Source organism: Herpailurus yagouaroundi, unplaced genomic scaffold, assembly GCF_014898765.1.
Source record: "Herpailurus yagouaroundi ecotype Mexico unplaced genomic scaffold, PumYag 191, whole genome shotgun sequence".
NCBI classification, from domain to species: Eukaryota; Metazoa; Chordata; class Mammalia; order Carnivora; family Felidae; genus Herpailurus; species Herpailurus yagouaroundi.
The window spans coordinates 12,412,597-12,436,126 of record NW_024412422.1 but is presented as its reverse complement, the minus strand read 5'-3'; the positions used below and the strand labels follow the sequence as shown (position 1 = coordinate 12,436,126).

The 23,530-nt window shown below is 44.0% G+C and overlaps 1 protein-coding gene across 2 annotated transcripts in view; it reads left to right on the top strand.

Annotated features, from left to right (window-relative positions):
* IFT81 (intraflagellar transport 81) overlaps positions 1-23,530 on the top strand; it is a 229,763-nt gene that overhangs the window by 80,597 nt on the left and 125,636 nt on the right. Inside the window, exon 1 of one of the 2 annotated variants that reach the window (XM_040444142.1) lies at positions 17,745-18,033. The exons of the other annotated variant lie outside the window; for it this stretch is intronic. The gene's annotated coding sequence lies outside the window, so the exon portion shown is untranslated. Of the gene's footprint in view, positions 1-17,744; positions 18,034-23,530 lie in introns of those variants that run through there. 2 annotated transcript variants of the gene reach the window in all.

Below are 23,530 nucleotides of genomic sequence, written 5' to 3'. Positions count from 1 at the left end.
AGACATCTGGCCACTTCAGGTAATAACTAGGTCTTCTGCAACCCTAATCACAGAGGCTGGGGTTGGATGGGAAGAACTGGGAATTTCCTTCTAACGGTGGATGGTAGAGAGATGTCTGAGGTTTTAGAGGACCCACTGCTCTATCAGTCTTAGCAGAACAAATATGAAAATAGAATAGAAGGAAATTTACATTGATCCAGGGCTGAGCTTTTGCTGGAAGTCTAGAATTATGTTAGTTAGGGTGCTTTTGTCTGAAGGTAACAGAATACCAGACACAGACTGGCTGAAATAGAAAAGAAAGTATTATCTCATATAGAGGCTACCCAGAGGGAAGGCAAAATATAGAAGGGGTTGATTTGGGGCTTGAAAACATCTTCAGGGATCCAGGTTCTTTCCATCTCTCTGCACTGCTGCCCTTGTTGTTTCATCCTCAGAAAGAAAATCAATTCTTCTGTCTCTCTGATGGGAAAATCTTTCCTGGAGCCCCTTTCTCCTCACCTCACTCTACTCTCTAGTGCTGGAAGTGAGTCACACTCCTGATCCTCCTCTGGAAAGCAAGAGGAAGTGACCATGACCAGCTTGGATCAATCATCTGGATTGGGGTGGATGTTGGGCAGTAGTCCACAATGTCTACTACTCCAGCACTGGCAAGAAAGTGGCTAAAATGAGGACCAGGGAATCTATGCTGGACTGTGAAGGAAGGAGGGTCCTGAGAGGAAAAAAGTAGAATAGTCAAAGGATTCTGGAGTTCAAAGAACTGCTAAGCCTAAAACAACTGAAAAAACAAACAAACAAACAAACAAACAAACAAACAAACAAACAAAAACCCCAGAGGATACAACTGGTGGCCAGAGAAATGTAAGACTAGTTCCAGGAGAAACTGACGTCCAGGACATGGTCAAAGGATGTGGTAGCTAAAATAGAGTGAAGGTGAAAATAATTGGAATGAGCAGGGAAAGAGCAGGGACAATGACCAGGAGGTTGACCATGTCTTGGGTCATCTTACAACCATTAAAGTCATCAATATGGTGGTAGGAACTGGGGTCAGGGGGAAGGATGAGCTAGATGCCAAAGTCTGCTAAGAATAAGGGTTGATTAATGAATTGACTGGTTGATTGGTAGACATCAGCAATGGAAAGGCATAGAAGGTGGTTCAGCCAGATGCTGTGAGCCTCTGAGTTTACTCAAGATGGGGGCTCATGGATCTGGGACTAGAGGCAGAGAGTATGGAGGACACCAGGAGAGTGGGAAAAGGATTAGCATCCTCTGGGGAGGGCTTTGAGGTCTCTCAGTGGGGAGCCAGGTTATACTTGGGGCAGGAAATAGAAAGGACTCTGTGTGCTGAGGTCATGACCTAAAAAAAAAAGAGCATGCCCTCCACTCTTCTCTTTCCCCTTCTCACAGGCTGGAGTGAAACCTGGAGGTGAGCCATCTTTGGCCCAGAGTATCAGAAATCAGACTCTTCATCCACTTAGTTAATACAGAGGCAAGCCCAAAATAACTCTTTCCAAGATTCAATTAATCTCCAGAGTTTATCATTATCTGGGGGGTTAGCAGACACTTGATTGTCCACTCAAACTCTATTCTTTTTTTCTTTGTTAACAGTGTTCCCAGTTTTGTTCAGGTTTCAAACCCTCAGGAAAGAGAACTCTATCCCCAACTCAGGGGTATCATGTTAATCCCATTCTATCTGTAGGTGACTGCTTCAGGAATGGGTACAAAAGCCCATTATGGACACTGAAACATGAGGGAAAGTTGGGATCTTCTTTTTTTTTTTTAATGTTTATTTATTTTGAGAGAGAGAGAGAGAGAGAGAGAGAGAGAGAGAGAGAGAATGAGCAAAGGAGAAGCAGAGAGAGAGAATCTCATGTAGGCTCTGTACTGACAGTGTGGAGCCTGACACAGGGCCCGAACTCACGAACTGTGAGATCACAACCTGAGCTGAAATCAAGAGTTGACACTTAACCAACTGAGCCACCCAGGCATCCCTTTTAGGAATCTTCTGAAGAAGGAGGTCATTCTTAAGAAAGAGATATGAGAAGAAATGGTCTTTCAAATGTGACATGCTCAGGACGGCAGAGCAAAACAACGGAAAGAACTTGGTTGAAGCCACTGGATTAACTTTTTTTTAAGTTTATTTATTTGTTTTGTGAGAGAGGAAGCACGAGTGAGGGAGAGGCAGAGAGAGAGGGAGAGAGAGATCATCCCAAACAGGCTCTGCATCATCAGCACAGAGTCCTATGTGAGGCTTGAACTCACAAACTGCAAAACCATGATCTGAGCCAAAGTCAGACACTTAATCGACTGAGCCACCCAGGTGCCCCAAGGGTTAACTAATTCTGAATCCACTCTACCTGGGACTTCTTTTTAAATATACATTATTTAAGTCAGTTTAATTGGACTTTTTTGTTACTCATACCCGAAGCATTCCTATTTAAGAAGCATTGCTGGGAACCCTTACAAAGTTCACTGGGAGGCTGGCAGATGACATCTCTGAAACCCAAAACAGGTAGAGATACAATTTATGTGCTTCCATAGTGAACAGCTTCCCTGAAGTACAGAGACAAGCAAGGACCTAAATTCCAGGAGGCAACTTTCCTGGGTGCTGGGATGTGTCTTAGGTCCATCATCCTGGCAGGCCATCTATTCTGTCATCTTTTCCTTGGTGCCCTTGCCCTGGCATCTCCTGGTAATAGATGGATCATGGAATATGCTATTGGATGTGACTCAGGTACACTGAAGGCTCAGTTTCCTTCCCTTTTCTCATTCCCTGTGACAGTTGTGCCAGCTTCTCTTTTAATCCAACTAACACAAGAAATGCTGTCACTCAAATGAGAGATGGATTGACTACCTCTAACTTTCCAAAACCCAAAAACATTTTTGAGATGGTGGTAAAATAAACATAACAGTTTTTTACCATTCTAACCATTTAAAAAAAATGTTTAGTTGAGAGAGAGGGATCATGCAAGCAAGGGAGGGGCAGGGAGAGAGAGAGAGAGAGAGAGAGAGAGAGAGAGAATCCCAAGCATGTTCCGTGCTGATAGTGTCGGGCTCAATCACAAACTGTGAGATCATGACCTGAGCCAAAATCAAGAGCCAGATGCTCAACTGACTGAGCCACCCAAGTGCCCCACCATTCTAACCACTTTTCAGTATACAGTTCAATGGTATTAAGTACATTCACATGGCAACCATCACCAACATCCATCTCTGAACTCTTTCATCACCTCAAGCTGAAACTCTGCCTCCATTAAACACTAACTCCCCATCTCTTCTCCCAGCCACTGGAAACCACTTTCTGTCTCTATGAACTTGACTATTTCAGGTCCCTCATATAATTGGAGTCCTACAATATTTGTCCTTTTGTGTCTGCTTATTTCATTTGGCATAATGTCTCCCAGGTTCATCCATATTGTAGCATGTGTCAGGATTTCCTTCCTTTTCTAAAAACATTTTTTTTTTTTAATTTGAGAGAGAGAGTGAGTGGGGAGAGAGAGAGAGAAGAAAGAGAGAGAGAGACTCTTAAAGCAGACTTCATGCTCAGCATGGAGCCCAATGCAGAGCTCGATCCCATGACTCTAGGATCATGATCTGAGCCTAAATCAAGAGTCAGATGCTCAACTGACTGAGTCACCAAGGTGCCCCAGGATTTCCTTCCTTTTTAAGGCTAGACAATATTATATTATGTGACTAGAACATATTTTGTTTATCCATTTATTCATCGATGGACAGTTGGCTTGTTTCCACCTTTTGTGGCATATTGTGAATAATGCAGCTACAAACATGGTTGCACAAATTTCTGTTCACATCGCTGTTTTCAACTCTTTGGGGTATATGGCCAAAGTGTAATTGATGAATCATATCATAATTCTATTTAATATTTTGAGGAACCAAGTTTATTTATTCATTTACTTATTTTTAATTTTTTTTTTTTTTTTTTTTTTTTTTACTTACCAAGATAGCCACATGTGATTGACAGCTTCTCTTTTTTAACTCAAAAGCTGAATACAGGGGTACCTGGCTGGCTCAGTTGGTGGAGCATGCAAATCTTGCTGTTGGAGTTGTGAGTTCGAGCCCCACATTGGGTGTAAAGATTACTAAAAAATAAAATATTAAAAAAAAAAAACTGAGTACATCACCCTTGGAAGGGGAAATACCTTTCTTGTATTAATGAGTCATCATCTCTGTCATTAACTTGGAGGTAAAAACCATTTGTTTAATTGCAGCAAGGCATTCAGGTTCAGAGAATGGAGGAGGAAAGGAGAATAAAGTTGTGCTGAAAAGGTGCGAATTTAGGACAAGAAACAAAAAGCAGGGGGCGCCTGGGTGGTGCAGTCGGTTAAGCGTCCGACTTCAGCCAGGTCACGATCTCGCGGTCCGTGAGTTCGAGCCCCGCGTCAGGCTCTGGGCTGATGGCTCGGAGCCTGGAACCTGTTTCCGATTCTGTGTCTCCCTCTCTCTCTGCCCCTCCCCTGTTCATGCTCTGTCTCTCTCTGTCCCAAAAATAAATTAAAAAAAATGTTGAAAAAAAAAATTAAAAAAAAAAAAAAAAAAGAAAGAAACAAAAAGCAGGAGCAGAGAGCCAGAGGGAAGGCAGAGGGGAGCTGAGGGCGGGGCTGTGGTGTAAAGACCCACCAGCGCCATGGTCCCTAGAGTGATCCAGAATAGAGAATTCCTCCCTAGTTCTGGACTCCCAAGAAGCCTGACCCAGTTACAACTTCTCTTGGGTTGTTTTTTTTTTTTTTCTTTCTTTCATAAAATCCCATCTTCCATATTTATGTCTGAGCATGTGCATAGTAAGCTCTGTGTAAATAAAAGGAAAAACCTCTGTCTCTACTCTCACACCACTTCTGACAGCAAATGTATGGGGTTCCCACACTAACCAGTTCTCCAATTATGTCTGGACACCAACTAAGTGTCCTACAATTCAATTTGACACTAACTACCTGGAGTTAGTGTAGACCCCACAGATGAAGGGCTCAGTCCCCTAAGATTGTCCCCCACTTCAGATGGCAACCAGAAGTAGTGGGTCCCCAGATGACTGACTTGGCTGCAAATTGGGGGTTCCCACAACCCCTTCCTCAGGTTTGGTAATTTGCTATAGTGGCTCATAGAACTCAGGAAAACATGTTTGCTAGTTTATTACAAAGGATATAATAAAGGATACAGATGAACATCCAGATGAAGACGTACATCTGACTGGAAGGGTTCTGAGTGCAGGAGCTTCTGTCTCCGTCGAGTCATGGTGCACCGCTGTCTTGGCATGTGGAGGTGTTCACCAACCTGGAAGCCTTCCAAACTCTGTACTTTAGGGATTTTTATGGAAGCTTCATTATGTAGGCATGATCAGTTATTAACTTAATCTCTAGCTGCTCCTGTCCCCAAAGGATGCGGGGTGGGGTTAAAAGTTCTAAGCTTTTAGGCATGGCTTGGTATTCCTGGTGACCATCCCCCATCCTGAAGCTCTCCAAGAGCCCACCAAAAGTTGCCTCACTAGGACAAAAGTGAGAACCTGTGTCAGGATCCAAGGTCAAAGAACAAATGTTAAAATAAAAGATGCTCTTAGCATCCCTCTCACTCAGAAAATTACAAGGGTTTTAGGAGCCCTATTTCAGGAACTGGGAGAAGAGACAAAATATATACTATGCATTATATGCCACAATGACATAGTGTGACTGAGTATTTATTCCTCACAATAAAGTTTAACCAAAACACAGCTCATGCTCTTGGCCCTGTCAAACTGACAGTACCTCATGTGAAAGATGTTGACTTGCTTTGACCCTTTTGGTTGAGCCAGTGATGTGGCATTCATCAGGGTGGTCTCAATCCAGCTCAAGAGCACCAAATTACATGGAAAAGTCAATGGAATGGGGAGGGCCCGGGGCCAGTCACCAGAATGAAGAGATGATGACATGGGATAGAATAGGCACAGCAAACAGAAGTGAGGGCTACAGCCTAGGGGCAGGTCCAAGGCTGAACTCAGAGTTTCTGGAGGCCCCAGGAAGAAGAGGAGAGAACCTTAGTTCTGCTCATCTGCCAAAAGAGGGTGGGGAGATCTCTGTACTTCTCCCTGATGATTTCATTGCTTTTTTCAGAATTCTTACTGTCCATTTTATCCAGTCACACCGAATTTCCCTTGGCTCTATTGCTCTTTCTTGATTTTTTTTTCATACCCACCCCCATTTCCCTTATGCCTGGAACAGTCTCCCACTTAGCATCTGCCTGCCCAGTGCCTTGCCTTCCTTTACAATGCCACCTACCACTTAGTTTCTCTGATTAAGTGAAAGCTGAATAATCATACTTCTTTCCCCAAAATGCATTTACTTAAATCCCAAATGTCCCTAGAGTTGCCGTACATGATGAAAAGTCTCTGACTGACTGATTTTCTTTAAGGGAATTAAATGAGACTACTCATTAAAAGCACCATGCCTGGTACATAAGAATGTTCATTGAATTACAGCTGTTAATTAATAATGACATATTATTCATAAGAGTAACAAGAAGAAGATATAGGCTCTGAGAAGACAAGAACAATTGGCCAGTGGTCTGGTTCACCTGGACAGATGCCCATCCTCTTCCAATCAGCCATGGTTAGGCCTATGAAGACCTGCTGATTTCAGGTTGAGTTAGAGGGAGGAGTTAGGCATGGCATAAAAATCTATTAATTTCTGCTATAATTAAATATTTGAATATTAGGTTACTGAACCTGGGCATAGAGTAAACCATTGTCCTTGTCTTGACCAGTACGCCATCTATGTGTGCCCTCATGCCATGGCTTATCACTTTATATCCAGGGTTACAGTTATTCCTGAACACATTTCGTGTCTCATGGTCAACTATGTGTTCTTGAAACTAGTCTCCTAGATTCCAGGCACAACCCAGATGTCTGGGGAATGCTTGGTGAATGAGTGGATGGATCATCGGATGGATGGATAATGAAAGAAGATAATACACATCCTCTGAACATCAAACCCCAGAGTAGCAGCCTATGCCTCTCCAGGCCTTTCTCATCATCCTTTCCCCTTTCATTTGTTCATTCATTCAGACAACAAATGTTTACTGAGCACTTACTATGTGCAAGGGTCTGGGAATCCTGCTAAACATCCTACAATACCTAGATCAACCCGCAGGTCAAAGAGTTATCTGGCCCAAAATGTCAATAGTGCTGAGCCAAGAAACCCTGGTCAATACAGTGTTGGCATCTAAGCTGTAAATTCAACTGTAAATTGTGAAATCAAAGACCAGAGTATAAGGCACAGAGTAGGTGCTCAAAGAATGTTTGTTAACCACATGAATGAATGAATGATATCTTCCATTTATAATTTGGCTGAGTGCCTGGTACGGGGTTGTGTCAGAGTAGCTGTTCCATTAATGGCTATTGACCTGTTCCTGTAAATGTTACCCCCTGAAGAGCCACCTGTGCAGCAGCTGGGGATGATGTCTTCTTGGCTGGGGGACAGGATGGCTTCATAGCTGCGGTCTGGGGTTCCCATAAATTGCTGTGGGAAGCCACAAAGCAGAGGAGCAGACAGTGTTTCTCTACATTGTGATGGATTCATGGTCTCTTCTCCTGTCCCTCTTCTTTCTTTTTTTTTTTTTATTAAGAAAAATTTTTTTAACATTTGTTCATTTTTTGAGAGACAGAGAGGGACAGAGCATGAGCTGGGCAGGAGCAGAGAGAGAAGGAGACACAGAATCCAAAGCAGGCTCCAGGCTCTGAGCTGTCAGCACAGAGCCCGACGTGGGGCTCGAACTCATGAGCTGTGAGATCATGACTTGAACCAAAGTCAGACCCTTAACCGACTGAGCCACCCAGATGGCCCGTGTCCCTCTTCTTTCAAACTCTCAGACAGAAGGTATAAAGGGCTCAGCCAAGTGAGATCCTGTGAAATCAGCTCCTCAGGAAAGGGGAGAAGAAATGAGGCCAGACTGAGGGTTATTGTTAACACATTTGAGGATCAAGAGCCCATTAGAAGAGGAGATGGGGTGGAGCTTGGGGGACAGGACTCTTCTTCACTGTGTTCTTCCTAATTCATTTACACAACAAATATTCCCTGAGTGCCAGAGACTCTTTAGGGATATGTGAGTTAATAGAAGAGACCCAAATACCCATCCTCTTGGAACTTACATTTTAAAGAAACAGGATGGACAATTGATAAGTCAGTCAGATATATAGTGTGTGACAGGGTCATATGCCTGATGGAGAAAAACCAAGCAGGGTAGGAAAATAAGGTTGCTTGGGATTGAATTTGTTGGTTAAATTGAGGTGAAATTCACATAACATAAAATTAACCATTTTAAAGTGAACAATTCAGTGGTATTTAGTACGTTCACAATGCTGTGCAAATCCACCTCCATCTAGTTCCCAAACATTTTCATCACCAGAAAGGAGACCCCACACCCATTAGCAATCTCTCCCCCTCACCTCCCACCCCCAGCCCGGCAACCACAAATCTGCTTTCTGTCTCTATGGATTTACCAGCCCCTTGTAACCACTAAGTTTCTTTCTTTGTGGATTTACCTATTCTGGGCCTGTCATGTAAATGGAATCATATACTGTGTGGTCTTTCGTGACTGGCCTCTTTTCACTCTGCATCATGTTTTCAAGGTTAACTCATGTTTTAGCATGGATCAGTCCATTCCTGAATAATATTCTGTTGTATGGAGATATCACATCTGATATATCCATTCATCAGCTGATGGACATTTGGGTTGTTTCCACCTTTGGCTACTGTGAATAATGTCACCATGAACTTTCTGGTACAAGTATTTGAGTTCCAGTTTTCAATTCTTTCAGGTAACTACTTAAGAGTGGAATCGCCAAACTGTTTTCCACAATGGATGTACCATTTCATGTGCCTACCCGCAGTTTACAGGGTTTCCAGTTTCTCCACATCCTCACAAACACTGATTATTTTCTATTTAGTAAATAATAGCCATCCTAGTGGTAATAACTGGTGAGGTTCTGATTTGCATTTCCCTGATGCAAGTCATTAGGTGGGCATTTCTTTGTGTGCTCTTGGGCCTTTTGTGTATCTTCTAAGAGAGATGTCTCTTTAAGTCCTTTGCCCACATTTGCATCAGATTGTCTTTTTGTCATTGAGATATATGAAGGGGGGGGGGTTGGTCTTTTAAATAAGGTGGTCAGAAAAGGCCTGTGAAGATGACTTTTAAATGAAGACCTAAAGAGGTTAAGGGAGAGAGCCACTGGAAAGTCTGAGAAGAGCATTGCAGGCAGAGGGAATGGGAAGTGCAAAGGACCTGAGGCAAATTATTTTCACTTGTCCGTAACTGTTTTCTGGTCTGCAAATGGGGAAGAATAAGACTGTGAAGACAATATCACATAGAATGTTAACAGATTATCAACATCAGGAAAAATAGTTGTTATCTACTTCACAGTGTTCTCACAAGAATTAACTTAAATAATATACCCAGCCCAGGCCTGACACATAGTAGTGCTCAGAAATGTGGAGTTTGAACCCAGATCAGGAGGACTTCACATCCCAAGGCCACCAGGAAGGAAATGGTTTACAGGAGAACCTGAGGGGTTTCATGGCTGGGAGGCCAGTCTGACCCAGGCTACCATGTTCTGTCCTCTGTTTATGTTTTTATGTTTACATTTTGTAATTTATTTATATACTCACATTAAGCAGAGGGATTTGGGTCCGAATGCCAGCTTTCACCAAGTAACATGAGGCAAATTTCTTAACTTCTTTGAACATAGTTTCTTCATTTGTGCCTCAGTGTGTAGACAGGATTCAAGATCATATATGTATCAATAGGAGATTGAACAGATATTGTATGTGAATGTCACCAGTATATGGCAGATGCTCAAAAAATTCCCCTCTCTGATTATTTCATCACGTGTCTTGCCAGCATATATACTATCTTCAAAAAATACATTACCTTTAATCATGTCTTCAACACAAGCTGCCATGTTGTTTTGGTTTGTTTTGTTTGGCAGGTATAGAAGATGGGCTTTGGGGTCTCAGGTGAGAGTTCATATCCCAGTTCCTGTGCTTCCTGGCTGTTGGACCTTGTGCCTATGTCTTAACTTCTCTGAGCTTTAGTTTCCTAGTCCACCTTCCAAAGCAGTTGTAAGGATTCAGATCATTTCTATAAAGCGCCCAGCAACCAATGAGGATTCTTGGCCTCAAGACCACTGGTGGCTCCCTTGAAAAAGGTAAAGGAAGTCCAGGAAGTCTGGGTGGCAAAGGAAGAATAAGAGAAAAATCCCAAACAGACTATCTAGAAAAGCTCCTTAGAAGTCTAGCAAGAGTGAAACCATAATGGATGAATTTTCCGGTTCTCACTCTTCTCCCTCTAGAAGGAGCTAAGAGTCGGGAATTCCAGATGCTGTATCTAAAGCTAACTCTGTGCCCTCTGGCGAGTCCCTTACCCTCTGGGCACCTTAGTTTCCCAGGGGTCGTTCTCCAGGGTCCCTCTCCTCTCTGTAACCACTGCAGCACCACTGCTGACCAGCAGAGGGCAGCGATGCCCCAACATTCACTATGGAGTCTGCCTCCTAGTCTAATTTTGTTTGCTCTGTTGCTATTGTCTGCCTCCAGACAAGAAATAGAGATAGTGGTATGTTTCTCTTTTTCAAAGAGTCTTATTTTATCCTCAGTGCGCAGCCAGAATAAGGTCTTGCCACAGGATACAGATGAGGAAACAGAACTGAGAAGCATAAGAAACTTAACAAGGCCACATAGAAACACAATTGACTGACAATTTTGGTCACACCACATCCTAAATTTAGACTGTTCCAATTCTGGAGATGCATTGCAATATGTCTGATCTGCTTAGTGTAGATAATCCATTTTTTACTTTATGGTTCATGAAGTATTTTCTGATCCTTAATGTCAGAGGATTCTAAGCTTGTTCTCACCAGTGTACAGTTGAGCAAATGGAGGCTTCTAGAGGTTATGCCATTTGGCTTAGCATTTCCTTAATCAGCTCCATCTTAAAGGTTGTTGGGTAGACTCCAGAAATATTAGCTTAAAAAGTACAGAACTTGGTGTTCGCAGCAGTTTTCATGTGATGGGACATAGTTCTAGTCCAAATACTGTTAAGGTATTTGCAAAAGGTATTTGGCCCCTCTCTGTCTCAGCACGGTGATTAGCAATTCCATGTGGAACTGGAATAGCTGTAGATTGACAGGGGTACTCAAAAGGGACTATCAAATGATATACCTGTCCCCAGCTCCAGATTTTGATATCCACCCCCAACCACTGAATCTCTGAGTGTTTCTTGTTTTGGGGTTTTTTTGTTTTGTTTTGTTTTTGCTTTGTTTTTGCTTACTTTGTTTTAAGTAGGCTTTACCCCTAATGCAGAGCTCAATGTGGGGCTTGAACTCATGACCCTGAGATCAAGACCTGAGCAGAGATGGACACTTGACCAACTGAGCCACCGAAGAGCCCCCAAGCATCCCTGTTTTTGATGGCTGTTTCATTTGTATGTTTTGCAATGTCTTTAATAAACCCTTGGGTTTGTTAAGATGCTGTAACAGAAAGGCACAATTCAAATTAGCTTCAACACTTAAAACATTAAGGAAGATTTTACTTCATATAACAAGTAAATTCCAAGGTGGCTTATGAAGCAACCCAACAAATCAGTAGAATTATCCTCCCCAAAATGTCAATAGTGCTGAGGTTAAGAAACCCTGAATTAGACCAGATAGGATTCACCCTTTAGAGCAGGGGTTGGGGCTGGGGTCTGCTTCAGTGAAGTACATGGCGGGAGGACACCACACACAATTGGGTTTGGAGAGTCTGAAAGAGGAAAGGAGGACTGGCTTTTAGGAAGGAAATCAGCAGTCTGTTATAAATCCCGATGCTGTAAATTTAGCTCTCAGGGAGGTCAGGCTGGCTCTTACACTGAGTACACTCTGCTGTTGGCAGTTAGGGGAATATAAGAGAATCAATACTTGGCTCTTACCTTTATCCTGCTTATAGTTTGGCTGTTTATTTTTTATTTACTTATTTATTTTAAGTTTATTTATTTATTTTGAGAGAGAGAGTGCGTGCATGAGCAGGGGAGGGGTAGGGAGAGAGAGGTTATGCCATTTGGCTTAGCATTTCCTTAATCAGCTCCATCTTAAAGATTGTTGGGTAGACTCCAGAAATATTAGCTTAAAAAGTACAGAACTTGGTGTTTCGCGGGCTCTGAGCTGCCAGTGTGGAGCCCAACATGGGTCCTGAACTCATAAACCGTGAGATCATGACCTGAGCCAAAATCAAGAGCCAGACCCTCAACTGACTGAGCCACTCAGGCACCCCTATAGTCCAGCTGTTTAAACCAGACTTGTATTACTTCCTTTTTCACTATTACCATTTGTCATTTTTTTTTTTAATTGTAGACAATACTGAAAGGAATAGAGAAGAGCCAGAATCACCCATATCCAGGCAAGGTAGCTAATGTTATTGTTTATTTTCTTCTTATGTAGGCCCCTTCTTATTTTCTTCTGATGTAGGCCCTGTTTTCTAATTGTTGATTTCATGCACATCGTTTTCTCATGCTTTCATTCAACAGCTATAGAGCTGAGTGCTGGTGTGTGTGGTTCAGATTCTCACTGTACAGAGACACAATTTCATTGTAGCCCACAGTGGTCGAATAGGGGAGGGGTAGCCTGGGTCTGGAAATCCACTTTAGTAGGAAAGAGCATATGAGGATGGAATGAGAGGAGGGGAATGTCCCAGAAACAAAGGCAGAGCAGGTAAGGGTAGGAGGGAAGACTGATGGGTACTACAAGGCCAGAGGGAAGGAGTCCATGGCAGGGAAGATTCTAGGTGTAATAGACATGCCTGTCTGGCATTCATCCCCGCTTCTGATAACACCACCCAATTTTACTTTGGGGGAGTCACTCCTCCACTATCAACCCTCAGCTCCTGGGGTGTAGCGAACCTGGTCCCCTTTGTTTGGTGGTGGTCACATGACCAAGACTGGCCAATCAGTACACCATATCCCTCTGGCCGGTGATTGGCTCCCGGGTGCACTCATAACTAGATTACACTAATCGGGACCAGTGAGACTCAATTCCATCTGTTGGCACCATCTGGAAGAAGAAGCCCTCTTTCTATTGGATTTGAAGCTAGGATGAGACCTCGAGCTGCTGGTAGAAGTCTTGGCTTCATGAGTGGAGGGCTACCTGAAAATAAAGCCAATGGAATAAGGAGTGAAACCAAGAGAGAAGAATTGTTGGAGTTCTGAGGACAATATTTGATCTTCTAGATTCAGTTGTGCTTGAAGCCTCTGGCTCCTTTGGATTGTCCAGTTATATGAGCTAATAAATTGCCTTTGTTTTTCTTTTTTCTTTCTTATTTTATTTTTTTGCTTAAGGAAGTTTCAGTTAACTTTCTTCTGCAACTGAAAGGTTTAATACACTTTGCAGCCTAGAGTAATGGAAAAAGCATCAGAATCCTTGGGGTCAGTAGGACTTTGCTCTGCCACTAACCAGCTATGTCCCTGGGCAAACCACTTCATCTCTCCAGGACTCAACTCCTCTCTAAAATGGACAAAATAATATGTGCCTCTTGGGTTCTTGTTAGAAGTGAATGACAGTGCTCTGTGCGCTAAAAGGAAACGAAAATGTAGAGGATTCTTATGTAATTGCAGGGATAATTTTAGGAAGGAAATTCCAGAAGGGCTAGAAGGCTGGCATGGTAAACTTGGATGCTGCAAGTGCCAGGTGGTGATCTAAGTGAAGCGAAGTGGGATCAGGTGCAAGAAAGATCATAGACCTCCTGGTCTACTTTCCCCCCTTTGATAAATACATGAGAAAAGGAATATTATTCTAAGAAAAATGGCAGTACAAACATGATCAGCAACTGACACGAGCTCCAGGATCACAGACAATGGGGTGTGGGGACTGTGGAAAACTGGACAGTGTGCGTCCCATCTGAGGCATGCAGCCTCTTCTCAGTCCTAGCCAATCTGCCACATGGTATATCCAGGTTTCCTAAATTTTTGAGGGAACCCAGAAATCCAGACAGTCTGAATAAATAGAATCGAGAGGCATTGGTTTTGATTGTCCTCATCTTGAAATATCTCAATTTCCAAACATTGGTTCATTCTGTTGGTTGGTTTGTTTAGCACTCTGTGAGCCAAACACAACTTGCCTACCTGTCAAACTTAGCGCTCAGAATGCTAGTTTGTCGTCCCTTGTGTAGGTGCCCGGATGAATCTCCATTGGAAGAATGAGAGAAGGTGGTTAGCAGGGAGATATCCATACAAAACCAAGGGATAGGCGGAAGGTTCATGCAAGAGGACCTTCATCCTCTCCTGGAAAGCAGCTCCATAAATATTCATTCAATTCTCACATCAACCCTATGGGATAGGGCAGGTTGGTTCCATTATGCAGATGGGAAACCGAGGCTCACAGAGTGCCCACATCCACAAGTTACAAAGTAGCCCCTCAAGGCAGTACTCCTTAGCTCCTTGCTGGTGGTACCCAGGTAGGAGATGACTTTGAAGTTCACTAAGAAGCTCAAGGCATTCCAAGGAAAATGGACCCTTTGGCTTAAAGGATGCCAACCTGGCTTTGGAACCCACTATATCTCCAATAACTTTTAGATCTCCTTGCCTTAAAGTGAATATTAGCACTGGGCAGCACTTTTCTGATGATGTGGCAGCTACAGAGTGTACCGTTCAGAAGTCCTTCAGGAGAGTCTGCTGCGAAGAACATGGTTGACTGACAGCCCTGGGTCCTGCCCTCTGGCTCTGCCAAATTCACGCTAAGGCTGTATTTACCCCTGGCTGCTCCCAGCCAACGACTGAGCACAGTGGGACAGTTATCTGCTAGCAAGGAAATAGGGTTTCACATTGTAACGGTGATGCCCATGGGCCCTGGAACCAGAATCATTAGGGCGTGAGCCCTGCTTGCCAGTGGTCTGACCGTTAGAAAGTTTCTTAACCCACTTTGAGTCTCTACTTCCTCATCTGTTGAATCAGTGATTCTCAACCAGGAGCAATTTTATCCCCCCCCCCCCCCCCCCCCCCCGCCCCGGGGGACATTTGGAAGTGTCTAGAGATATGTTCGGGTTGTCACAATTGGAGGAACTAGAGGGAGAGGGGGTTACTGCTACTGACACCATGTGGTGAGAGGCCAGGGACATTGCTGAATATCTTACAATGCAAGAGCAGCACCCCAGGCACACACGCACACGCACACACACCCCCCAAAGAATGATCCAGCCTGAGATGTCCATAGTGCTGGGGTTAAAAAATCCTGGGTCAAATGGAGATGGTAATGGTAGCTAATTCAAAATGCTGTTGTGAGGGTCCTCTGGCATCATGTTTTCAATACCTACTATTTCCACTTTCCCCCACCCCCTCTGCAAAGTCCACAGGGCAGGGGCCCGATGATTCTAGATCAATGTTCTGTATCACCAATGGCTAGAACATGGAAGGTGCTGAGTAAAGTATTATGAATTGAAATATTTATCAGTGCAAATCAACAAATGGTAACCATCATCGTCACCACCACCATCATCATCATCATCATCATCATTCACTATCAACAGTCTTCCCAGCCACTGGCTCAGTGCCTGGGGCATAATTGGCCCTCTATGTTTGTTGAACGAATGAACAAATGAGTGAATGAATGAAAGAATGAGAAATGAAGGCATATTTACTCATTAACCACTAATTTATGTACTTTGGAGAGATACTGGAAACTCTTGGGAAAGAGGCCCAGTCTTTCCCTTTTTATTTGCAAAGAGGAGTTTCGTTCGTCAAAGAAATGACTTGAAAGGGTTGAGACCTCTGGCAAGCCAGAGTCGGGGGGCCTGAGTCAAAGTCATGTACAGTTTAGGACGCACATCTTGCTTGGCTTAGGCAAAAAAGGAAAACGGGCCAGGCTTTGTGCAAACTCGCTGTGAAACAAGAGCTGTTTTCAGGGCCCAGGAACACGCTCTGTCCCATGTTTAATTTCTTCCATCTGTCTGGTATCTGACCTCTGCTGCACTCTAAGGCATTGCCACACATTGTCTGCGCACGTTCCCATATAAGGTGATCTCTCTCTCTCTCTCTCTTTCTCTTCCTCTCTTCCCCTCTCCCTCTCTTTCCAGGGGTTGGCCGGCAGCAGCACTTGCTTCCTCCACCCTGCTCTCCCTCTCTTGGCCTTCCCTGGCAGGCTCTGCTGTGAGGATGGATGGCCGGAGAGCGGGAAGGGGCAGGGGGCTGCCAAGGAATGTGGCAGGTTTATTTTTGTTCAGGCTGCATTCTTTGCCAGGCCTGCAGGCCCCAGCCACTTGGGGATGTCACATGCTGATAAGACAGCGGGGGTGACTGAGAGCTGTGGCTCAAATCTGTCACACCCCCGGTGTGCGCCCCCCCCCCCCCGCGGGGGGGGGGCCCCCCAAGGACTGTGAGGTCATGGAACTCACCTTTTCCCACTGCCTGGGTCTGATTCCCAGAAAGACAAGTTTGATCCTTCAGGGAAGCAATTGCAGGAATTGAGATCTGTAACCACTTAGACTGATCTCTGGGTAAAACCCAATGTTTGCAGCAGAGTGGAGCAGAGGCAGGTCAGGGTGAAATGATTAGCTGTGTGACCTTGGGCAGATTGCCTGACCTCTCTGACTGTCAGTTTCCGTATCTGTCAAAATAGTATGAACGAATCTCCTCAATACTACTCTAGAATCATAGTGAAATGTAAACTGGGTGAGGGCAAGGATTATCGTCTCTTGTATTCACTGTTGTTCCACCAGAAGGTAGAAGAGTGCCTGTCACAAAGTAGATGCTCAAATAGGTGTCGAATGAATTAAATGAGACAATGCTTTAAGTGCTCAGCACCCAATAACTGATAGCTGTTTCTACCTATTTAACAGCAACAGATGTTTATTAGGCACCTATTAAGTGTCGGGCACTGTTAGGTGCTGGGGATGTAGCAGGGACAAGACAGACAAGGTCCTTGCCCTCAGAGAGCTTATATTCTAATGGGAGAGACACACAATCAAGTAAATCAAGTTCAGAGAGTACTAAGTGCTATAGGAGAACCTTGAAAAGGAATGCAGAAGATGTGTGTTTTTCAAACCTTTTGACTGTGACTCACAGCAAGAAATATGTTTGTCGTGTGACCTGAAGAACGCACATGCATTTTTATTAAACTGAAATAAAACCTTCACAAAACAATCATGGTAGATTGTCTGCAAAGATGTGTGCCAACAGTATAGCAAACATTGTTTCTGGTATGCACATGCTGCTCCCTGATCCAGAGGTAGAGTCTGTGTCTCCTTTCCTTGGATCAGGGAAGGTCTTTGGCCTTGCTTTGACCCACAGGACGCAATGGCAAAGGCACTGCTGTTCTGGGTCTGCACTTTAAGAGGCCTGTCTGGCGGTTCTCACCTTTATGCTCTTAGTACCCTGCTGCCCTGCGAGGACATGCAGGTGAGGTCCTTGCATGATGACAGACCACAAGGAGACAGCGTCCACGTGAAGGAAGAAGGGCAGCGGGCACAGAGGCCTCGGAGAGGAAGGAAGCCCCTCTGGGTGTTGTAGCCCCAGATGAGCCCCCAGCTGAATTCAGCCACAAGTCCGCCCGGGGCCCGGCGTATCCCATGTGGAGCAGAATAACTGCCCAGCTGAGCGTGGCTGACCTGCAGACTTGTGGGGGAAAAGCATAGTTTTTAAGCTAATAAATTTGAAATGCTTTGTGACACAGCAAAAATATCTCTGACACAGAAATGTTTACCTTATTCTGTGGGATATTTTCTATTCCACTTCATTTCCTCCTCCTGAACGAGGAGGCGGAGCCAGGCCAGGGAAGATCCGGGTGAAGAACAGCCAGGGCGGGACAAACAGCAGTGCCAAGGTCTTGAGGCTGGGACAGCTTTGTTGTGTGCGAGCCACCAGCCACCAGAAGGAGGACCGTGGAGGGGGAGTAGAGAGAGAAGGCAAGCCTGGAATGAAATCAGGCCTTGCGCCATGAAGTGCTGGGACTTCAACTGACAGGCGCAAAGACCGCCTGGAAGACTTACAGTGGATGGCCGACCTCCCAAGCCCCTAACTGCCCATCCTTTCTTTTTCATTCAGGTGAGATTCACATTGTATAAAAGTAATCTCCTTAAAGGGAACGATTTGGTGACATCTAGAACATTCACAATACTGTGCAACTACCACCTCTAACTCCAGAAGATTTCCATCACCCCAGAAGGAAATCCTGTACTTGTTAAGCCTGTGCCCCACATTCTCCCCTCCCCTGAGCCCCCGGCAGTCACCAGTCTGCATTCTGTCTTTATGGATTTGTCTCTTGTAGATATTTCTCATAAATTGAATCATATGGTATGTGGACTTTTGTGTCTGGCTTCTTCGACTCAACAAAATGTTTTCAAGGTCCATCTATGCTGTAGCAGGTGTCTGTACTTACTTCTTTTTTTAATGGTTGAATAACGTTCTGCTGTATATTTATACCACAATTTGTTTCACCATTCATCCGTTTGCCCATCATTTCGGTTCTGTCACTCCATCTATAGCACTCTTATAGACTTGGATTTGACGTCATCAGCCCAGAAGGGAGAAAAGTTCTTGGCAACATGAAGGAGAAGGCCAGTTTGTGCCCTGCTGATCTTGGCCTTTACTTGTCCCCCCCCCATCAACCTTTTCCTGCGTGATTTGAAGCTTCCTGATGGCCCCAAATGCAGCTCCACGGCTGGTTACCCTTAATACTCCCCCTGAATTCTATAAATACACCAACATTCAGCTGGGAAAAAAAGAACTTGAAAGGCATTTGAAATGAAAATACACTTTTTTTTCCCATCACGGACCAAGTGTTTTCTCTCTGTCTTCCCCCTCTGTGATTCCAGGGTAAGCACTTGGATTTTAAACCATTAGCCCTACCTGCGTAAGAGAAGACTTTCCTTGGCAAAGCCCTCGTAGGCAGAGAAAGCCAGACGGCATGTTAACACTGGCCCTCCCACACAGAAAATCCCTTTGCCTCCTGCTTCAGTGGCCTGATTTATGGTCCTTCTTTCAGACTCTGCTGAGCCGGTTTTGAGCCAGTTTAGTAGGTTGTGAAAATGGCTTTGGGATCAGGGCGATCCGTGTCTGAATCTTGGCTCAGCCAGCTGCTAGGTATGTCACCTTGGGCCCTCTACTAACTCTCCAGGCCTCAATTTCCTTAATTATAAAATAGAAAAAACAATATTGCCTTGCAGCCTTGTTGTGAAGATCAAATGAGACGATGTGGATGTGGGCAGTGTGCTGAAATGAAATTAGGCCTCACTCCATGCCATGCCTGGAGCTAGAGGGCCAGGGGAGCTTGGAGACATGGGGGTAGTACGGTTGACCTCTCCAGGCCTTTCTGCCCATCACTTGGATTGTATAATTCAATATGGAATTCAATTTATAATTTGCTCAGTCTGCCCCTCCAGATCCCCATACTACCATTTTCTTCCTGGCTCTTTGTCCTGGGAGCCCAGTCTGCACCTGATGACCTCAGCAGGGTTGCCTGCCCTTTTGGCAGTCTTTTGGGTTTAGCCAATGAGAGACCAGATGGGAGATCAGAGGGTGGAAGGAGAGTGAGGTCAAGAATGGCTGCATCTAATGTGTTCTGTTAGGCAACCTTCTCCATAGAGCTACTCACTCTGTTGGGCTTTTGGTGCCTGTTTCCTTCTCTTGCTGAGTCAGACTTAAGGCAGCAATGGCTGCCTTTGTTGTTGGTGTTTTGTTAGTTTCCCTAAACCCTGCCCACACCTTTATAAATGGTCCTTTATCAAGCTCTCCTCAATTGCCCAGACTGTGCCATCTTTATTCTGCTAGGAAGCTGACAGTTACAGAGATTAGCCATTTTACTCCACAGCTCAGATTTGCAAAAAGGACATTATTTTATAATCACCTGAAATCCAAATATGAGATCCCATCCTGTCATTATTGGGCATCTCCTTCTCACACACATCCTGGGTGTTGCCAAGTCCTTGGGCTCTTCTGTGGGGGCAAAGCTTCAGAGAGTCACTTGCAGTCTTCTGTCGCTGGCCCATCCCAGTGACTACTTGATCACCCACCCATCATCCCTGACTGCCTGGTCCTTTCAGGTTGAATAGCATCATTCGATGCTTCCACGTCAGGCCTGGGACAAGGAGTTTGGGCCACACCAGAAGCTACTGGATTCACGATGTGGCTTCCACAGGGTATTTCTCCCTTCTTAGGAGCTGCCCCAGAACGATCAACCTGTGATCCTTTCTCATTCTCCTTAGCATCTCTCTTCTCTTGCCTTACTTTGGAAGGAACTCCTCTCTCTACTTCCTCTTGAGGACGGCCAGTATAATCTCTCCCAAAGACTGAAGACCTTTACAAAAGGCAGGAAGTACAGCTTTTGATTTCAGCCTGCAAATCTCAAGGCAATGCACATTGTTTCCAGAGGAGGGGAAACAGAAGGCGTGCACACAGAAATTAATATATCAATAAATTCCAACACATATGGGAAGCATTTAACAGAGTTCCTGACATACAGTAAGCACTTAGTAAGTGATGACATGATTATTATTTGAGCCCAATAAAAATGTTAGTTACATCCTATTTTTTCAATCCATACTTGTACCCAAGGACTTAATAGGAATTGCATATTATTTTGACTCTTCTACACTACATTGCCCATTAATCTCCCCAAACCCATTAAAAAGCTATTTTACAAAAATGTAGTACCAGACACACATTTAACAAGACCTCTGGAATCTCATCCATCCAGTTGAATGTTTCACGTATTATTTATCTTTTTACCTTTTAGAAAAGCACATTGTGCTACTAAACATACCCACAAGATTAAATTGCCAGAGCTGAGGCTATTTAGGATATATGCAAAACTCAATTCAGGTTTCTGTTTAAATTCAATTTCTTTCCTCTCCAAGTAACCTAGATGGCAACGGCATTAAATGACAATTAATGGATAGCAGAATAACCCACTTCCAAATTTGTTCCTGTGTCTGGGTCATTTTTCCCAGTTTTGAAAGAATGAGCTAAAGCGGGCAGTGTGCAGAGGAGCCCCAGATGGGATAGCATCTTGAAAACTGGCATTCTCTGAATACTCATGCAGAATCCAGAAATATCTCATGGTCAGGATGAAAGGTCTAAATTTAATACCAAAAACAGAAAATTGGCTTAGCTTCCCTGTACTCTGCACAGGAAAGTTCTTGTTTGGAAGTTCTGAAATGAGAAGGGGCTGGAGGCATTATGTTCACAGCATCCTCAGATTTTCATGGAGACCTGGGGAGTCTGCTGATACCTCAAGACCTCAGTTGGCCCATGATGGAAGCTTGGATTGATGAAAGATGATTTGTTGGGAGGAAATCAGGGAGAAGGTTTGCACTGATACAGATACTCCACACAATAAGTACAGGCTTATTTCTTCCTCTTCTGGTTTTGCTTACCCAGCTTTTAAGATTTAACCACTTTCCCTTGGGGCGCCTGGGTGGCTTAGTCGATTAAAATGCTGACTCCTGATTTCAGCTCAGGTCATAATGGCCTCACGGTTCATGAGATCGGGCCCCATATCAGGCTTTGTACTGACAGCATGGGGCCTGCGTAGCTTTCTCTCTCTCCTCTCTCTCTCTGCTCCTCCCCAACTGGTGTGTGCATGCACGTACACACTCTCTCTCAAATAAATAAACTTAAAAAAAATTTTAACCACCTTCACTGTAGGAGACATCTGCTGTTCTTGTTTGCATTGAGTCTCTATCTCTGGTAACAGAACCCGGCTCTTCCTTTTTTTGGGAGTTGCCCTCATGTGACTCATCTATCAGAGTCATAGCCATTGAATCAAGAATGGTCTGACACACTTGAGACCAGTGAAGAGTCGGCTCTGGGAATTTGCTGGAACTATTGGAGAAAAGATTCTACTTTTAGTGAGGTTGCTAGACTGGAAGAATGTAGACCTCTTGCTACAAGCGGCCCATTCAGAGGGAAGTGGAGACAAGAGACAGAGAAATGGAGGGAGAAAGAATGTCAAGATGACATCACTGACCAAATCAAGCCATACCTGAAGGTAGAATATCCTTGGACTTCACAGTTGCATGAAATGATGAGCCCCTCCTTGTTTTAATTTTGTACTAAACTGACTCTTAAAAAATACACTTGACCAGGAGTGATTTTTCCCCCCTCTGAATAAGCAGAGCATGGATTCACAACTGTGGATGGCCTTGCAGTATCTACAAGGTTAAATAAGGGAGTCATAAGGGGCAGCTTCTAGATTCTCTCACCAACTCCACACCTGTCCCCACCCTCTTCTCCACTAGAGGCTGGTGAACTTTTAAAGCACACTTCCTTGTAACAGCGTCTTTATCAGAGGGCTTCAGGTGGGAAGCATATTGGGAATTTCAGTGCTTTGGTAGCAAGAGACAAGTAGGTTTCAACAACAGTTTGTTGTTAAAAACCAAAAACTGCTAAAGAATCCACATTTTGGGTTCTGTAGTCTACAACCATGAGCACCCAAGAGGCTAAGATTAACAAGAATTGAAAAGACAAACCCAAGAGTGAATGGCCACTCACCTCCCACTCACCCATGCCCTTGACGTTATATACCCTGTTCATCTGACTTGGCCAATGGAAGTGCTTTAGCCATGAGTCGGTGGAGGTATGTACATGGATGTTCACAGCACCATTGTTCATTATAGCCAAAAAGTGGAAACAATCCAAATGTGCACCAACTGAGGAATAGATGAACAATGGAATATTATCCTGGCCACAAAAATGGAATGAGGTACTGATACATGCTACAATGTGGATGAACCTTAAAAACACAATACTAACTGAAAGAAGCCAGACACAAAGAGTCACATACTTTATGATTCCTTTAATATGAAATGTCCAGAAAAGGTATTTTCATAGAGAAGGAAAGCAGATTAGTGGTTGCCAGGGGCTGAGCGGTGATAGGGGTTTTGGAAATCGTGAACTGGGAGTTGATGACTAAAGGGTCCAGGGTTTCTTTTTGGGTGATGAAAATGTTCAGTGATTAGATAGTGGTGATGGTTGCACAACTTTGTAAGTATGCTAAAAGCCATTGAATTGTACACTTTATTTTTTACAATAATTTTTAAAAATTTGAGTGTACTTGACACACATTGTTAACATTGTTTTCAGGTATCCAACATAGTGATTCGCTGTATGTTATGTTATGTTATGCTTAGCACAAGTATAGTTACCGTCTGTCAACATACGTCACTGTTACAATATCATTGACTATACTCTCTACACTGTGCCTTTTATTCCCATGACTTAGTCATTCCTTAACTGGAAGGCTGTTTCTTGCTCTCCCTTTCAACTATTTTGCCCATCCCCCCCTTCCCTCTGGCAACCACCAGTTTGTTCTCTGTATTTATAGTATGACTTGACTTTTTGTTTGTTTATTCATTTGTTTTGTTTTTTAGATTCCACATATGAGTGAAATCATATGGTATCTGTCTTTCTGAGTTATTTTGCGTAGCACTACCCTCTAAGTCCATCCTTGTTGCAAGTGGCAAGATCTCATCCTTTTTTATGGCTGTGTGATATCCAGTGTGTGTGTGTGTGTGTGTGTGTGTGTGTGTGTGTGTGTGTGTGT